We start from the raw sequence: 17,809 nt of genomic DNA, 5'->3' as shown, positions 1-17,809 counted from the left end.
TTGCCCATCATTTTTGAAGGTAGATCCTAGATCTTAAAATTTTTGAAACTAGAAAAATGTGCACGTCCCAGTACAAACGTCAGTTCAAAAATCAGACATGCAAAGGTCTTCAGGTGGGGATGTGCCCAGGTCTTTGTAAGGGGATGAGAGGAAGCAAGGAGGAGACAGGTAATGATTGAAGTCAGAGAGATAATGAGGCCGTGAGACCAGGTCCTTAGGACCTTTTAGACCATTGTGAGGATTTTGACTTTCACGTTAAGTAACATGTGATGCATTTGGAGGGCGTTGAAGAGCAGAATAGTGATGCATGTTTTAACAGCAATGCAGTGCTTGCTGTTATGAATAGACTGAAGTAGGGCAAGGACAAAAACATGGAGACCAATTAAGAGGTTACTGCAATAGTCCCATGAAAGAAATAATGGAAACAAGATTTAGGGTAATAACAGTAAAGGTGGTGAGAATTTCAAACAACTTTGAAGGTCAAGCAAGTGGGATTTGCTGATGGATCCAGTGTGGATTTTCTGGTTACATGTGTATCCTGTGAGAACTCCATCACCCACTTTGGTCATCAATTCTTTGAGAGCTCCCTCAGACTCATCTTCATAACCTCATCAGGCTACTTCCAATACTTGAGTATTCACTTCAGGAATCACCCTGTGTGCATGAAACTGCCTAAGGAAATTGCTCAGAATCCTTAAGAATTCACATTTGTTTCCCAATAGGAAACTACTAAGAGGAAATATTAAGAGTAAGGTGGAATTCTTAATGGAATGCTAAACTGACTTCAGAGGATTATTGCTAAATTCAGGCCAGGGTTGTCAGACATCACTGGGGAGATGGTGGAAGGTGAGGAACCTGAATAGAGGGTGATACGATGTGGAGGATGGGTAGTTCTTCCTAAACTAGCTTAGCAGGGTTTTTTTAAAATTGTACAATGCAGAGACAAACATTGAGGTCCAAAAGTAGCAGCCCAGTTGAAAAGTTCAGGGAAGACTGAGTAGAATGTGGTCAAGAAGAGAATCCTTGTCACTGCTAGAAAATTTTAGACCTAAGACAAAAAGCGCTTTCCTAAGCATACGTGCCTGAGTTACATCTTAATTACTCTCTCTGAAACCACCTAACCCTCAGCAGAATTTTTTCACAGCCACAACCAATTATATTCCCTCTGATACTTCTCACACTAGTTTGGAGATCAAGGAATTGGTAAACATGATGGAGCACTGTCAATCAGTGTGGACTAACCAAGAAAATATTATTTCCTGTGTCTGCCATTTTCCACATAAAGACACAATGGAAGCCACTGAAATCACTGGCTTTGACAGGGGTATTTAACAGAATTTTCTGAAGCTGAATGATTCCCAAGGTGAACATTATTTAAAATGTTGGAGAAGGAGGTTGGAGACTTTAGGTAAGAAATATAACTCTACATCAGTGTGAATGCCAGTGATGTCTGGAAGTCTATGCATAAGCATGGGGAAAACGTGAGAATAATTTCACTCTACATGTAATCATTAATATTTATGAATGTAAAATAATGTAATAAATAAACAAGATGCTACATTCCAGGGTGAAACTTCAGTGACAGACAGCACAGCTAAGAAATATAAACAAAGATGATCTTGTGAAGTGAGAGTCATGGAAATGAGTTTAGTTTGGAATTGGAAAAAAGGCAACACTTTTTTTCTGGAATCCCTTGAATTACACAAAGAAGAGATTTTTCTCACGCTTATTTCCTGTAGATGGATCAGACTGAAATCTATAGAAGTATTTCTTATGCTAAATTTAAAACTAGAGAGAAAATAAAATATGTCAAACCTTCAAAAAACGTTAAAAGAATAGTGCAATGAACACCTATATACTCTTCTCTAGATTTACCAAAAAATAAAAATTTATAGCAATGATTTTCTTTCCTATGTCTTTCCATGCCTTCATATTTGTATCCTTTCTTTCCAGCCAAACTTCTGACTCATGAGCAACTTTTATATATTCAAGTGGTCCCCTAAAGGCAGATCTCCCATTCTGTCCACACCCACATGCCCCAAACATAAGTGTCACCTCCTCCATGCAGGTTTCTCTGAGCCTCTTGGTGAAAAGTCACAGTTTTCTCACGCACAGCTCATTTGTCTTTAGACAGTCCCCAACACTCCCATATCACTATTAGATTTCAGTTCTTTCTCTACTGCTTTTGGATTATATTCCTTTCTCTCAAATAACCTAGAACTCTTCCAATTTTCTATCAATATTTGCTAAATAATTAGATGGATTAAAAATAGCAGAAAGATGGAGCAGAATGTGGAGGATGTTGTCCAAATTACCAAAAGTAGTTTGTCAACATGGGACCCATTCCTTTCTGACAAACGAGCCTGACCTGGGGTCTGAGGTACTGTCCACCTTCTACCCTTCTGTGTAGACCATAGTCTGTTATTTACATGCAGTCCCTGTGGACTGCTTTCATAACTAGATTGGACCTCTGCTATATCTCTAGTAACTATATTAAGTTGATGTTTTCTGGTGATCGTTTCCTCTTTTTAAACTAGTCGGAATTGATGGCTCACCTACTGTTTAGTTCAACACAATCCATTTGCCAATGAGCTTGCAGTGTTAAGGTTACCCAACATAGTACTAATTATAACCAATAACTAGCCATGTGTGCTGAGACTCTGCATATGTTAATTCACCTAATCCCCATAACTTCCCTGTTGGGTGGGTATTACTATAACCCCCACTCTATAGCTGAAGAAGTAGAGACTCCATGAGGTCTCTCACTTACTCAAGTCACACAGGGACAAAGCCAGCACGTGATCCCAGATGGCTCTCACTGCAGAGACCTGCATTTGACTTCTTTGGTCTGCTAAGATGTTGTCAGATAAGAAGCCAAACCAAGCAAGCACTCTCTGTACTACCATACACTGTCACCACCCTCTGGGCCACTCTCATTGACACTGAAAAAAAAACACTTCTGATTTCCCCCAAAACAGTATGTTCTGATGAAGCTGTTTTAGAATACATCTTCTGGGAAATGTACAGCTCCTCTAAAAGACTGTCAGTACATTTAAAGAAGCTGTGTATCTGTGACACTTACTAACCTGGAGTTTTTCTTTAAGGCAACACACGTATAAGCTCACACTATTGATTAGGCAATAATCTAAGTTTTGATGCTTTTTCATAGATTCACTCATTTAATCTTCACAAAAATCACTCGAGGGAGATGCTGTTGTTTCCAAATACTGATGCAGAGCCTGAAGCCAAAGAGGTAAAGTAACTTCTTCTGTAGCACAGCCAGTCAGTGCCCAACTAGAAGCTGAACAGGCTGTGTGATGCCAGAGGCCCCCATTATCTCCCTGTATGCTATGATGCTCTTGGTAGCTTTTTTAGTTTTCCATATTAAGTAGACTTGGGACAAAATTGCATGCAGACAAAAGAAAACTTGAAAGGAAAGTGAGCTAAGTGAAAAGAAATATCTTCATTTGAACTGGGAAACATCCAAAAAGTGGGAGAAGTGATGCTCAACTTTTGTTTCTGATTATGGTGAGAAAAGGGAGATAGACTGCAAAGAAAGAAATTAATGTTTATTTCAAAGATTCAAGAAAAAAGAAAGGCCTCCAAAAACAATACGATTATATGGTAAGAATACGCTTAACATTTTAAAAAACTGACAAACTGTTTTTGGAAACTGGTTGCACCGTTGCACATTCCCACCAGAGTTCCAATTCTTCTACATTTTTGTCAACTCTTGATACAAGTCTGTTTTATTTTAGCCATTCTAATTGATGTGTACTGTTATCTCACTATGGCTTTAATTTATATTTCCTCAGTGATAAATGATGTTGAGTATCTTTTCTCGTACTTGTATGCTATCCCTGTATCCTGTCGTTGTCTATTCAGACCACTTGTCCCTTTTTTTATTCAGTTGGTTTTTTTCTTATTATTGAATCTTAAGACTAACAGCCATTCTATTCCTAGGTACTTACCTAAGGGAAATGGAAGTTTGTGTCCACACAAAGACCTGTACACAAATATTCATAGTAGCCTTATCTGTAATAGTCAAAACCAAAAAATAATCCAAATGTCCAGCAAAAATAGAATGAGTAAACAAAATGCGGCATGTCCATACAATGAAAAGGAACAAAATATTGGTACACACAAAAACATGGATGAATTCTATGAATGAAACAAACCAGACAAAAAAGGAGTCCGTACTGTAGGATTCCATTTGTAGAGAAATGCAAATGAATGGATAGTGACAGAAAGCAAATCAGTGGTTGCTTGAAGAAGGATGGGCAGAGGGCACATTTTACAAGGGCCACAGGGACACTTTTGAGGTGACATAAATGTTAACTATCTTAAAAATAGTGATGATGTCATGGGTATATGCTCATATAAAAATGCATCAAAGCATATACTTCAAATACATGAGCCTATTGAATATCAATGATAGCATAATACAAAAATAACTTTTAAGAAATAAATTTGAACAACAAACGGAAGAGAATCCCTGAGTTACCGCTTTCCTTTAATACCTTAGGAGCTCTTCAACACCCAGGGGTTTTGGTACCTAAAGTAGTTGGAGGTAAAGACATAAATAAAGTAATCCCCTTAAGAAGAATGGAGCAACAGAGAAGAATTTTTTGGCTTTAAAATTTTCTAATTTTTAATAGCATTACATTTCTGACTTAAAAAAGGGTGGAGTGGGGGCCTGCCCTGTGGCCAAGTGGTTAAGTTCACAGGCTCCACTTTGGCTGCCCAGGGTTTCACTGGTTAGGATCAAGCCATGCTGAGGCAGTGTCCGACATAGCACAATCAGAAGGACCTACAACGAGAATGTACAACTATGTACTGAGGGGCATTGGGGAGAAGAAGCAAAGAAAAAAAGAAGATTGGCAATATATGTTAGCTCAGGTGCCAATATTTAAAAAAAAAAAGGAGTGCTTCTGTGGGATTCAGTCCAAAGAGAACCATTTTGCAGATATGAGTTCTTCAACTATTTAAAGGGAGAACTCAGTCTGGAAAAAAAAACCCCACACTCCTGTCGAACCTCAAAGGACCCCAGTCGTACCAAATAGGCACTGCCTTATCCATACACCAGCTGCATCCATTTTTATATCCTTCATGCCACAATAGTGCATTTCTGAATATTTAACATTCACCTGTTCATTTTTGATACTTAAAACTTACATTCCAAGAACATTGTTCTTATGCATTTTCTAAAACATTTGTAATTTACAAAAGAGATAATAAATGCATGCTTGTGTAAAAGATATCATTTTGGAAACATTAGCTACAACCTCAGAACAGCTCTTTATGTGGTGGTAACACCTCACTAGTCTTCAGACCTAATACCTGACTCTAAACCTGAATCTATTAGGACAGAGTAAACCCTTTCTGAAATAACACTTAATTTTTTCCAAGCTACATGTGGATGAACAAATATGACTCAATGGAGTGGGGAAATGGCCTGAGGATAAAAGAATTTCTATTTCTGGGACTTACTTGGTCCGAAGACATGAGCTTCGTCTTGTTTCTCTTTTTCTGTTTTGTGTATAGGACAACTCTACTGGGAAACCTCCTCGTCATGGTCACTGAGACCTGTGAGTCTCACCTTCACATCCCCATGTACTTTCTTCTCCACAATCTAGCTATCCTTGACATCTACTTCTCCTCCATCACTGCTCTGAAGGTCCCAGAGACCTGCTGTCAAAGATAAAGACCATCTCCTATACAAGATGCACGACACAGATGTTTTTCTTCTACCTCATTGGTGGGGCAGACAGTTTTTCTCTCTCGGTGATGTTGTTTGATTGCTAGATAACAATCTTCAAGCCTCTGCACTATGTGGCCATCACGACTAGGGGCCGATACACTGCCTTCATTGTGGCTTCCTGGGTGGGGGGCTTTGTCCATTCCATCATGCAGATTTTCCTCTTGCTGTCCCTCCCTTTCTGTGGACCCGATGTTCTTGAGAGCTTCTACTGCAATGTCCCCCAGGTCCTCAAACTCGCCTGTACAGCCACCTTTGCACTTGAGCTCCTGATGATTTCCAACAATGGCTTAGTCACTACCCTGTGGTTTATCTTCCTACTTGTGTCCTACACAGTCATCCTAATGATACTCAGGTCTCGGACAGGAGGAAAGCCATCTCCACCTGCACCTCACATATCACCAGGGTGACCCTGCACTTTGTACCCAGTATCTATGTCTATCACAGGCCTTTTACTGCCCTTTCCACAGATATGGCCATCTCTGTCACCTTCACTGTCATTTCCCCTCTGCTGGACCCCTTGATCTACACTCTGAAGAAGTGGAAAATGAAGTCAGCCATTAGGAGACTGAAAATAAGACTCACACCTTCTGTGATAGAACACTTAATAGGTAACAATTTATTTTTCCAGTTAAGTTAATAGGTTGCTGATAACTCAAGCTTCTGGTAAGCATGAAGGAACTAGTGTTATAGGATTGAGCTGGTTGATGTATTTTCATTGAAAGACCAAAGTAACCATGTGTCAGTCAGGAAACTATAAGGCAGGTGAAGAGACTGCTGAATCCAATTCCTTTTCAAGAGGTAAGTAAATAGAAACCTAGACATAGGTTTGCTTTGCTCAAGATCTCATATCAACTTAATTACAGAGATGTCTTCCGAAACCAAATCTATTGCTCTTCCACCAATTGAATGTAAATTGTTACATTACATGTCTATGCCAGACTGAAATCCTGCTCTAGAAGGATCTCCTGATCAGTGCATCTGAAGTACATATATATGGGTATATATGGCCCATCACAGTATAAGACATTTTTTCTGCTTCAACTCTAAAAGGTCTGATGACCTTGAGACCCTCAAAGGTAGATAATGGTTGTCTGTCTTGATTCCCATCAGTAATGACGAAACTTTGAAATATTTTCCGTAATGGCCTAAAGAGATTTATCTCGTGTGGAAATAGATGTGCCAGATTCACATTATTGTGATCAGTTTAGACAAAGGCAGAACCTCAGGGATCCTCCACAAAGAGCAAGCCATTCTCATTATTCAAGAACTGATTTTCCAGTTACAGCCTTACCAGGGCCAATCTGAGACTGGCTTCCTCATTGAGGATTTGCACTCTTCCCACTTTGCATTTCCCAGAGAATGAGAGGAAGGGTTAGAGAAGATAAAACTCTAATGAATCTAGTTTTCAGTCGGTGGGTGTTTTGAACAGGAAGTACAGGCTAGTGTTTTTGTCTAGAAAAACACAGTAAAAGTAAAGTATTACAGCTGACAGCTCTAACTTCAGAGTCATACAAACCTGAGTCCAAATCCTATCTCTGTCATCCACCAGCAGTGAGATCTGAAGCAAGTTATTGTATCTTTTCATAGGTCATAGTTCACCTATACAAAGATACTTATAATATCTATCTCATAGAGTTGTTGTGAAGGTTAAAATGAGATGGTATATGTGAAACATACAATGTCTAAAAATAGTAAATGCTTAGGGAAAAACTAATGTAATTTTGATGTCATCTGTATTGCTCGGCCTAACACACATGATGTCCTTCATTGACCTGTTTCACACTCCTCCCATGTGGCCCTTACTCACCATTACTTGGAAAACACTAATGAGGTAGAAAATATGGGAATGCACATTGAATTCAAAGCATCTTTCATCTTAAAATTTCTAGCTTTCTGTCATTAAAATATGACAATAACTTTGCTTGTTATTTTTACAGCTTGAAGAACCATCCTTAAGCTGATGAGATAAAGCATTGGAGAGTTTCATATCTAAAGAAAGTAATGGGTCAAAGATAAAATCTTGGCTTTTAGAGTAGAAGTAAAAGATCAGAGGAATATGTCAAATCCCATGGGACAAAAAAGAGCTCAAGGAAAGTTAGCCAAAGGATACTGAGTGTTGAGGACAAACTTCACTTATGTCCCACATTGAATGTGGAATGGCCCCGGAAGCATTCATTAACTAACTGGTTCAATTGATTGCCATTTCCTGTCACCTGGTCAATCCATTCTACTTTTTACAATATTAACCTAGCTCCCCTGACATGAAAATTCTAACAATAATTCATACATGTTAAATCACCATTCACAGGGTCCTGCTACCTTTGCTCAGGTATCTCTGGTCTCAAGTTCCTGAACATTTCTATGTGAAATTGCCTATGAAAAATGCACACCAAAAACCACTTATACCCTATTTCATGCCAATGTGTCCTTTCCTTTCCTTCCTAGATCTTGTGGCTCACTCAAATTAGATTTTTATCACTATGTCAGAATTTGATGTCACCAAAGATCTCTAGGGTCTGAATCACTGTGTCTCAGAAGCATAATCCCAATGGCGCAAGAACCCAGGAACCCCTGTCACATCATTGTCACTGAGACTTTCTCAAACCACGTAAAACACAACACAATCTGATTCATTAATTTAGGTGAAGGGGAAAGCATTGTATCTGACTGCACAAACATATATCATTTATCTGGATGACATAAAATCAAAACCTGCGCTGCATTTTTTTTCCAATTAAATCAACTTTTACTATTTTTTAAGCTCTGCTGCTAAGAGCCAGAAAAGTCAACTGGCTCTGGGCACACAAGCCTTTCATACTATCCTCTCCAACATTGCTCCCTGAATCAAACATTTCAATGATCAACATCTCTGGGTAACCATAAACCCAATAACATAAAATAATTCTGAAGTAATTAAACTGATGAATATCAAGAGCTGTCACATGCTTCCTCCCTGGATTCTAAGTGTGCTGTGGATCTTATAGATGTAGATTAAAATAATTGATTAGTGTCAATGTATATATTGCATTAAACAGAAACTGCACATATAAATCTACAACATTCAGTCTCTGTGAGCTGCCCTGACAGCAGCCACAGAACTTTTATTTTTCCATTACTACCATTTTATTCAAGTTTTATTTCCAAGTCGATTGCCAGCAAACTGATTTTGGTCAAGCGAAAGACTGCACATTCCATGGTGTGCATGACACCTCCTTCTTGAGTCAAGAGGGATAAATGCACTGTCTAGAGAAAAAGATAATGACTGAATGTACACCGGTGCGTCTGTATTTACTTATGAGATGGAACAGAGAGGAGATAAGTGCAAGAGAGTAAGAGAGCTTGATGCCATTTTAATGACTCCCATGGGAACTCCATTGAATTGGACACTCAGCTTCCACTTTCATACCCAACAATATTCCCTTTGCTAATTTCTTTATTAGGCTTTATGAAGGACTAATAGTGATGGCTGAGGCACTGTAAGTCAAAGCGTAAGAATCAAAATTGATTGATTCCCTGAGGTTGGCTTTTCCCATCTGAAGGAAGAAGATAACAAATCACTAGCCTTGAGGTAGGCTTTTCATTAAACATAGAATTTCCCCAGAATCCAGTTCCTTTAAGGTGCAGTTGGAGCATCATAAGAGAATCAATTTCTCACTAGGAGACTGACGTCAGATAGTGTTGGAGTTTGTGAACGTCTGAAACTGAAAAGTGGTTAGAGTTGATTTTTCAGAAATACTGCAATTGCATGAAATGTTCCTATTGAAACCAAAACTCTTAATGAAGCAAACAGAAGAGGTAGTTTTTCAATACTAGGAAGAGGGGAAGTGTGGCTTGCAAAATGTTGGAAGAAGGTCAGTTGGCTCCAGGAGATGTACTGCATTCTACTTGGAAGGATGGTGATTTTGGAGGGGTTCTGAAGGCAGTTTAGAGTTTGCTAATATCCCTAGCTCTCAGGAGGGTGATTGCCTTGGAAAAACAGCACTCAAAGACAGAAATTCCTGAATTCAGTAAGTGCAGCCAATCAGCTCTGCTTCTTGGCTGGGAATGGAAGTTTGGGGGCTTTAAGTAAGGTGTTTTAATGGCTAGCCTATCTGTACCCTTATGTGCTACTGAATATGAATAATGCTCTTAAAACTTTTAGGGATTCAATCAAGAGCAAAGGCTTTCCAATAATAATAAAGAGAAAAAGGAGCAACATTTGCTCAGGGGGAAGCTGGGGTATGGGGATTACACTCAGCTTGCAGGTTCTTTCCAAGATGCTTGATAAGCTTGTTTCCAAAGGATGGTCCCCTTTAGGGTGATTTCTAAGAAATCCTTGTGATCTGTATTTTATCCTTACAATAACACATCAAATAGTATTTCTTTATCCATTTCCCCCTCTCCCTCTGAGGTGCATTAGTTTCAATGCAGTGTGCATAATCATATACTTTAAAAGTATTCTTCCTACTCTTTGTAAAAAGATAGCATCCATAGGAACAGACCAGATCCATTATATTCAAGAGGAGTTCATTTGAGATAATGCTACTCAGAACTAATTTCTGCATCTTGCCATTGGAGTGCTACGTAGTTAACCCAGGTTCTTGGTGGAGGTACCTCTAAAGACTGAAAAGTTTGCTTTTCAAACTCTGCCTTTTTCTTTTTTCAATGTCACCTCTGATATCCTCTCATGCTAACACCCTTTCAGCTACACTTCTCTTACCATGTACAGGCTTCTTAAACCCACATACGCATAGGAATCATCCCATAAATGTTTGCTTAAAGCAAGAAAAAATAAGCAAAGCAGAGCTCCATTATTATGCCCACATTTCCATAATGTTGAGACCTTGAAAGTTGCATGGACACCCCTGGAGCCTGATGTCCAGATGAATGTATTTGTTAATGAGGATTATAATTTATTTTCTTTCTGTAAATGTTTATAATATAAATATCTTTATTTACAACTCCATACAAACATTTATTTATGTTTATAAGCAGGTTTGTGATACAATACTTTGATTTTTTGAACGTATGTCTTACCTCAAACCCCTAAGGGAAAAGGAAAATATCCCCAAAGGAGAGATCGCATTTGCCACTTACCCCAAGTGTTGAGAAGAGGGAGTTGAACCACAGGGTCAATAGCAAGATGAGCCACTCTCAGACAAACCCCCACAGAGGAACCTGGCATTTGTAACAAAAGAAGCACTCACCTCGGGCTGAACAGATTGGCAACATCAGAATCCTCAGCTTCTTTCAGTTTCCAAAACAGACATAAAATCTCATCGTATGAGGTAGGTCTTATTATCATCATATTGTGGGTAAAGTATATAATGGTGCAGGCTAAGAACTGACTCCAAGCCCTGCCCTATGAACCTAACGTGTATTTTTCATTGGTTTGGTACAATTATTGAGTAACTTACCCAAGGTCACACCAACTAGGAAGTCATAAAACCTAAATTGCTTAAATGCTCCAGATGATCTACATATATATATCCAAAATGCAAGTGTGGGACTGGATACTGTTCAGTACACCTCCTGGATGGAGTTTACCAACATTATATGCCCAAATGGTACTATTTTCCTATATATCCCCATGATTTTGTAACTCCTCACTTTTCTTTCTGCTGACTTCACAGTCTGCAACACTTTTATTGGCTTAACTGTAAACTTCCTAAGGAAAAGATCTATGTTTGAGTCACATTTCCCTCAAAAAAGACCATCTCAATGTCATTATGATGGTTAATTTTATGTGTTATCTTGATGGATGACAGGGTGCCAAGATTAAGCATTATTTCTGGGTGTGTCTGTGACAGTGTTTCCAGATGAGATTAGAATTTCAATTGATGGGCTGAGTAAAACACATTAATTGCCTCCCCAACATATGTAGACATCATCCATTGAGGGCCTAAATAGAACAAAAGGTGGAGGAAGCAGAAATTCACCCCCATTTTCCTGCCTCATTGCTTGAACTAGGACATCTCATCTCATCTTCTGCCTTCAGACTAGGATTTACACCATTGGCTCCCTGGTTCTCAGGCCATCAAACTAAGATTCAATTACACCACCAGCTTTCCTGAGTCTCCAGCTTGCAGACTGCAGATCGTGGGACTTCTCAGCCTCCATAATCACGTGAACCAATTCTTCATGATAATTTTCCTTTATATATCTGTATATATCCTATTAGTTCTGTTTCTCTGGTGAACCCTAATACAGTCATAAAAATGGTATCTAGAGGAAGGAACAAAGAAGGAAATAAAATAGGAAAAGTAAAAGAAACAGGAGAGAGAAAGAAAAGAGGAAGAGAGAGGACAGGTGACACAGGAAGCTGTTAGGCTTGTCACAGTGGTTTCCTGAGTAGGATATTTGAAAACCATTGACTTATCATTCCAATATCCAAAAGAAAGATTCTAGAGTGGGCTGCTGTCATTCATTAAAATGTATTTCTACATGCCAGATTAATCAAAGACTCCTTTGGGGATGGTTTCTCCACTTTCAAGCTATGGTAAGTATAGTGTGGGAAATTCTTACTTCTGGGATTCTAGAGACCTGAAATCTCCTACGTTCATTACTCTGCACATTCATTCTTATCACTCGATATTGTTGACATAAACATCAAAGAGGGAGAGATTGAGATGAATCCTAACTGATGACAACGGAGTCAGAAATGGGGCTCCTGTCTTATTCTTCTGTGTGAGCAAAAAGGAGATTGCTGGTTGGAGGAACGTGGTCTCTTAAAGATATTTTCTAAGATTTAAAGAGCAAAATGAAAAAAATAGAGAAATTGAAACCAGAATCTGAGAAAAAATTACAAGTGGACAGCATGGCAACCTGAATAACACAATAATTTGGGAGGACCTAAAGTCTGTAGGTGAGAGGGAAAAAAAACATAATTCTCAGGTTGTAACTGGTAAAGACTGTAACTGTACAACTATAAAGGTAACCATTATGAAGTGGTGGTCAATTAAATTTCACTTTAAATGAAAGTCATTCTTTACATGAAATTAAAATGTTATGATCACCATGTTAATTATTCTTAATATTCTACTGAAGGATGATGTACATGCATACAGAAAAATGCACATAAGTGTACAGCTCAATGAATTTTCCCCCAAGCAGATTATATTTTGTAACAAGCACTCAGATCAAGAAACAGAACATTATCGGTACCTGAAAAGCCTCCCTCATATTCCCTTTAGTTTTGTAATTTTTTTTCTTTATGTGAAAAAAATAAGAGATTTCACACTCTTTTGTGCCTGGACTATTTGAGTTGACATTGGGTTTTTGAGATTCATTTGTGTTGTTTCATGTAATATATGTAGCTCATTCCCATTGCTGTGTAGTATTCTATGAATTTAACAAGTTATTTATTTTTTCTACTGTTGGTAGGCAATTGTGCCATTTTCCATTTTGACTCAATTACAAACATTGTAACTATGAATATTCTAGGATATGTCTTTTGGTGGACATATCATATCTACTTATTTCCTAGGAGTGATATAGATTGTTGTTAGGATGGAGATATACACACACACACACACACACATATATATATACATAAATATGTATGTATGTATATATATAACAACATCAACAACTGAACAAACAATTTATATATATATATATATATATATATATATATATATATATCTACCCTAAGATAGATGATTAGATTGATATAGATATACATACCGATATACATATACAGATAGATATACATATATATGTAGATATAGATATATAGCATCAGTCAATACAATCAAACAGCAACACAGTTATCCCAATTTTACAGACTCACCAGCAGGCTATGAGAGTACCAATTGTTCCACGTCCTCACCATCTCTTGATATTTTTCATTTTTTCAGTTTAGCCATTTTGGTAGGTAGGTTGTAGTTTCTTGCTATAATTTTAATTAACATTTCCCTGATAATTAATGAAATTTAATTGGCATTTGAGTATCTTCTTTTGTAAAGTTTGGATCGTGTCTTTTGCCATTTTCTGGTTTGTTCATCTATCTTCTTTTTACTGATTTGTAGGAGTTCTTTATATATTTTGGACGTGAAACATTTCTCAGCTACATGTATTGTAAATATCCTCCCATGTGCAGGTTATCTTTAATTCTCATAATGGTGTCCTCTGTGAACAAAAATTTCTCATGTCAAATTCATGCTTATTTTTTATTGTTTTAAGTGTCATATTTTAGAGTAAAAGTAGAATTGAACAGGTTCAAAGACCTGTCAGCCGTGTTTCAGGGGCCACAGTGATAGAACCAACCTGTTTAGGTGACTGAGTGAAAAACCTGGGTATCTTCCATCTAAGGGTAGCATACAAAATTGTAGACATAGGGCATGCATAAAAAAAAATCCTCCCCACTAAAACACCAAACTCAAGTAACAGAACAGACTACAGTAGATTTAATATCCCAGTCTTTAACTGTGCTGTACTTTCCTCTAGAGATATGCTTCAAAAAGAATTTGTGACCCAATGGTTCAGGGAAATTATAGAGTGAAAGAATCAATTTTCCTGGGAATTACCAAGTTTCAAGAGCTGAGCTAGGTCTCATTTGTCTTCTTGTTTTTGGTGTACATGACAACTCTTATGGGAAACCTCCTCATCATGGTTACAGTTACCTGCGAAGCTCACCTTCACACTCCCATGTACTTCCTGCTCCACAGTCTATCTGTTCTTGACATCTGCTTTTCCTCCATCACAGCTCCTAAGGTCCTAGCTGATCCTCTATCAGAAACAAAAACCACCTCCTTCAATGCCTGTGTCACTCAAATGTTCTTCCACCATCTGGCAGGTGCAGATGTTTTGTCTCTCTCAAATGGCATTTGATTGCTATGTAGCCATCTCAAAACCCCTCCATTATATGACCATAGGGAGTAAGCGATGATGCGCTAGCCTGGTTTCAGCCTGCTGGTTGGGGGCCTTTGTCCGTCCTATCATGAAGATTTCTCTGTTGCTGCCCCTTCCCTTCTATGCAACCAATGTTCCTCACACTTTCTACCGTGATGTCTCCCAGGTTCTCAAACTCACTTGCACTGACACTGTCACTCTGGAGCTCCTGATAATTTCCAATAAGGGATTAATCAGTTGGTTTTTACTCTTCTTTCTCCTCATATCCTACACAGTCATCTTGAAGATATTGAGATCTCATAATGGAGAGAGCAAGAGGAAATTCAACTCCACCCGCACCACACACATCACTGTGGTGACGGTGCACTTTGTGCCTTGTGTCTATGTTTATACCTGGCCCTTCACTGCCCTCACCACAGATACTGCCATTTTGATCACCTGCACTGTCATCTCTCTTTTGCACAATCCTATGATCTACACCCTGATGAATCAGGAAATGAAGTCGGGCATGAGGGAACTAAAGAAATGACTAGGACATTCAGAAAGGATCTAAATTCTATAAGGATGACATAACACTAAAATTTAAAGATAGATATCAAATTTCACTTTCTCAAAATGGCAAGAGATCACCTTAATGCTAAAAGCACAGGGGCATCTATGGATGCCATGGAGTCATAAAAGAGGCGGGTCCTATATTATGTGCTGGGACTTATAGGTGATACTGCCTTAAAGTGAGGCCTAATCATGACTTTGAGTACCCACTCTCACTTATTCATGCCTCAAATATTGACAAAACACATATTACGTGCCTCACAATGGTAGGACTAAGACTGCTGCAGGAAGATTAAAGATAGTCACTGTCCCACAGTCATATTCCAAGATGCTTTAAGAGGATATGGTCAAAGTGCTGTGGAAATATTGTAGGCACTTTACTTGAGAACTTCAGAAGAAATTTGACCATAAGTAGATGTTTTCAAGGGGAAAAAGGCAAAGAGGGGCAATCCAAGGAAAGAAATCAATACGTGCAGAGGGAGAGAATAGTATAAAAGTGTGCCACATTATGCAACAGTCAGCTCATTATAGCAAGGAACTAGTACATTCAAGGAGTTAATACCAGTATTTGATATTTAAAAGGAAATTTCAAGATGAAGAACTCCATCTATGGTCACCTGAGCAATGCAAATCCATGACTTCTACAGGGGAGAGAGGATCCCCATACTCACTCCAAGGCTATAGTTTCCTCCTGGGCAGAAGGAGGCAATGATGTAAGAGGGAGTATTCAGAAAGAAATAACACTGATGGGTACAGGCTGTGGAAAACTCACACGGATTAATGAAAGGCTTAAGGGAAGACAAATACTAAGCATTTGGGAAGCAGCTGACCATTACATAGCAGGATTATCCCAGTCGCAGACTGGACAGGCCTAAATTTCCCCTTTATTTCTGTTTTTTGGTTTTTTGGAGGTTATTTCCCAGCTTTGTTGAGATATAGTGGACATGTAACATTCTGTAAGTTGAAGTTGTACAACATGCTGATTTGATAAATTTGTATAATACAATATGATTACCACCATACCGTTAGCTACCACCTCCATCACATGGCATCACATAAGTAACATTTCCTTTTTGTGGTCCTCATTGTTTCTGCACTTAGAGACCTCATAACTTTATGCTTCCCACTCAATCCACTAGAAGGTAAAGAAAAGATATAAAAAGCACAAGGATTTAATCAGTGGATCTGAGAATTTGCTAGTCTCTATGAAATGAAAGGAATGAAAATGGTGCTAGGAGAAGGTTTATCTAACAATCCAGCTGATATTTCACTGAGATCTATTCTTGGCTTTACTGTACAATGACTCCCACTATGATAAAGCTCAAGCCATAGAAACTGGAACTCATTTATTCATCTGAGTAAATAAACGCTGTGACAAAAAAAAGTTCAAAATGGAAGTAGTTAAAAACAGTAAAAGTTTGTTTCCTGCTCATGTCAAAGGCCAGAACTGGTCTTCAGAAAGAGATGTTCCATGCACTCATTTAGAGAGACAGGCTTCCGATGCTTCCATCTTGGGCTCCACCTCTTTCTAGATTCTCAGAATCTTCTCCATTCATCCAGAAAATGGAGGAAAGGAGAGAGGATTAAGAATTATGGTGAGAAAGGAGAGATGGTTATGGGCCAGTCCTGAAAGTAATGTGCATCCCTTTTGACCACATTCCATTGCCCTGCTCTTAGTCATATGGCCTCAGTTAATTACGAGGGAGTCTGGAAAATTTAATCCTGCTCTGTCACCAGAAAAAGGAAGAGAACATGGAAGACGATGAACTCCAACAATCTCTTCAACATATGTAGTTCATTACTAAGAAATTACAATTGGATTAGATGACAAGGACTAAGACTTTGTCTCTAAAATGATTCTCTCAATACGTAGAAACATTTGCTGGAAGTACTACTGCACCCTTGGAATTCACAGAGAACCAAACTGAAATGAGGGAGATATGGGGAAAGGAAATTTAAATAAGAGGAAGAAAAAGGTGATCAAGGTAAGCCTGGGAACTAGAATGACAGTAGGCTAGAAGGTCAGGTCCCAAAACATAGTACACTGGAGGAGAGTGTCCAAAGAAGACTAGTCAAGAAGACAACCCTCACTTATCCTCATACTTTCTATAAGCTAGTTGTAAACAAACATTTAATAGTGCAGAAGCTCCTGTGGAGATGCGTGCCATCTTCTTTGTTGATTACTCCTTCATGTGTTCTATTTTATGCCTATCACACTTATGACTTCGAACTATATATAAAGCCATAACAATCAAAACAGTAGAGTACTAAAATAAAAACAGACATATAAACCAATGGAACAAATCAAGACCCCAGAAACAAACCCATGCAAATACAGTCAATTACTTATCAACAAAGAAGCCAAGAATACACAACGGGGAAAGGATACTGTCTTCAACAAATGGTACAGGTAAAACTGGATAACCACATGCTTAATAAAGAAATCAAGCTCCTATTTTACACTATTCACAAAAACTAACTAGGAATAGAGTAAAGATTTAAACATAAGACGTGAAATGATAAAACTCCCAGAAGAAAAAATAGTGTAAAGTTTCCTTGATATTGATCTTGGCGATAATTTTTGATATGACACAAAAAGCACAAGCAATAAAAGCAAAAATTAATAAATGGGACTACAACAAACTAAAAAGCTGCTGTACAGCA

The sequence above is a fragment of the Equus asinus genome, chromosome 17 (genome assembly GCF_041296235.1).
Source record: "Equus asinus isolate D_3611 breed Donkey chromosome 17, EquAss-T2T_v2, whole genome shotgun sequence".
Taxonomy (NCBI): Eukaryota; Metazoa; Chordata; class Mammalia; order Perissodactyla; family Equidae; genus Equus; species Equus asinus.
Note: the sequence above shows the minus strand (reverse complement) of the source record.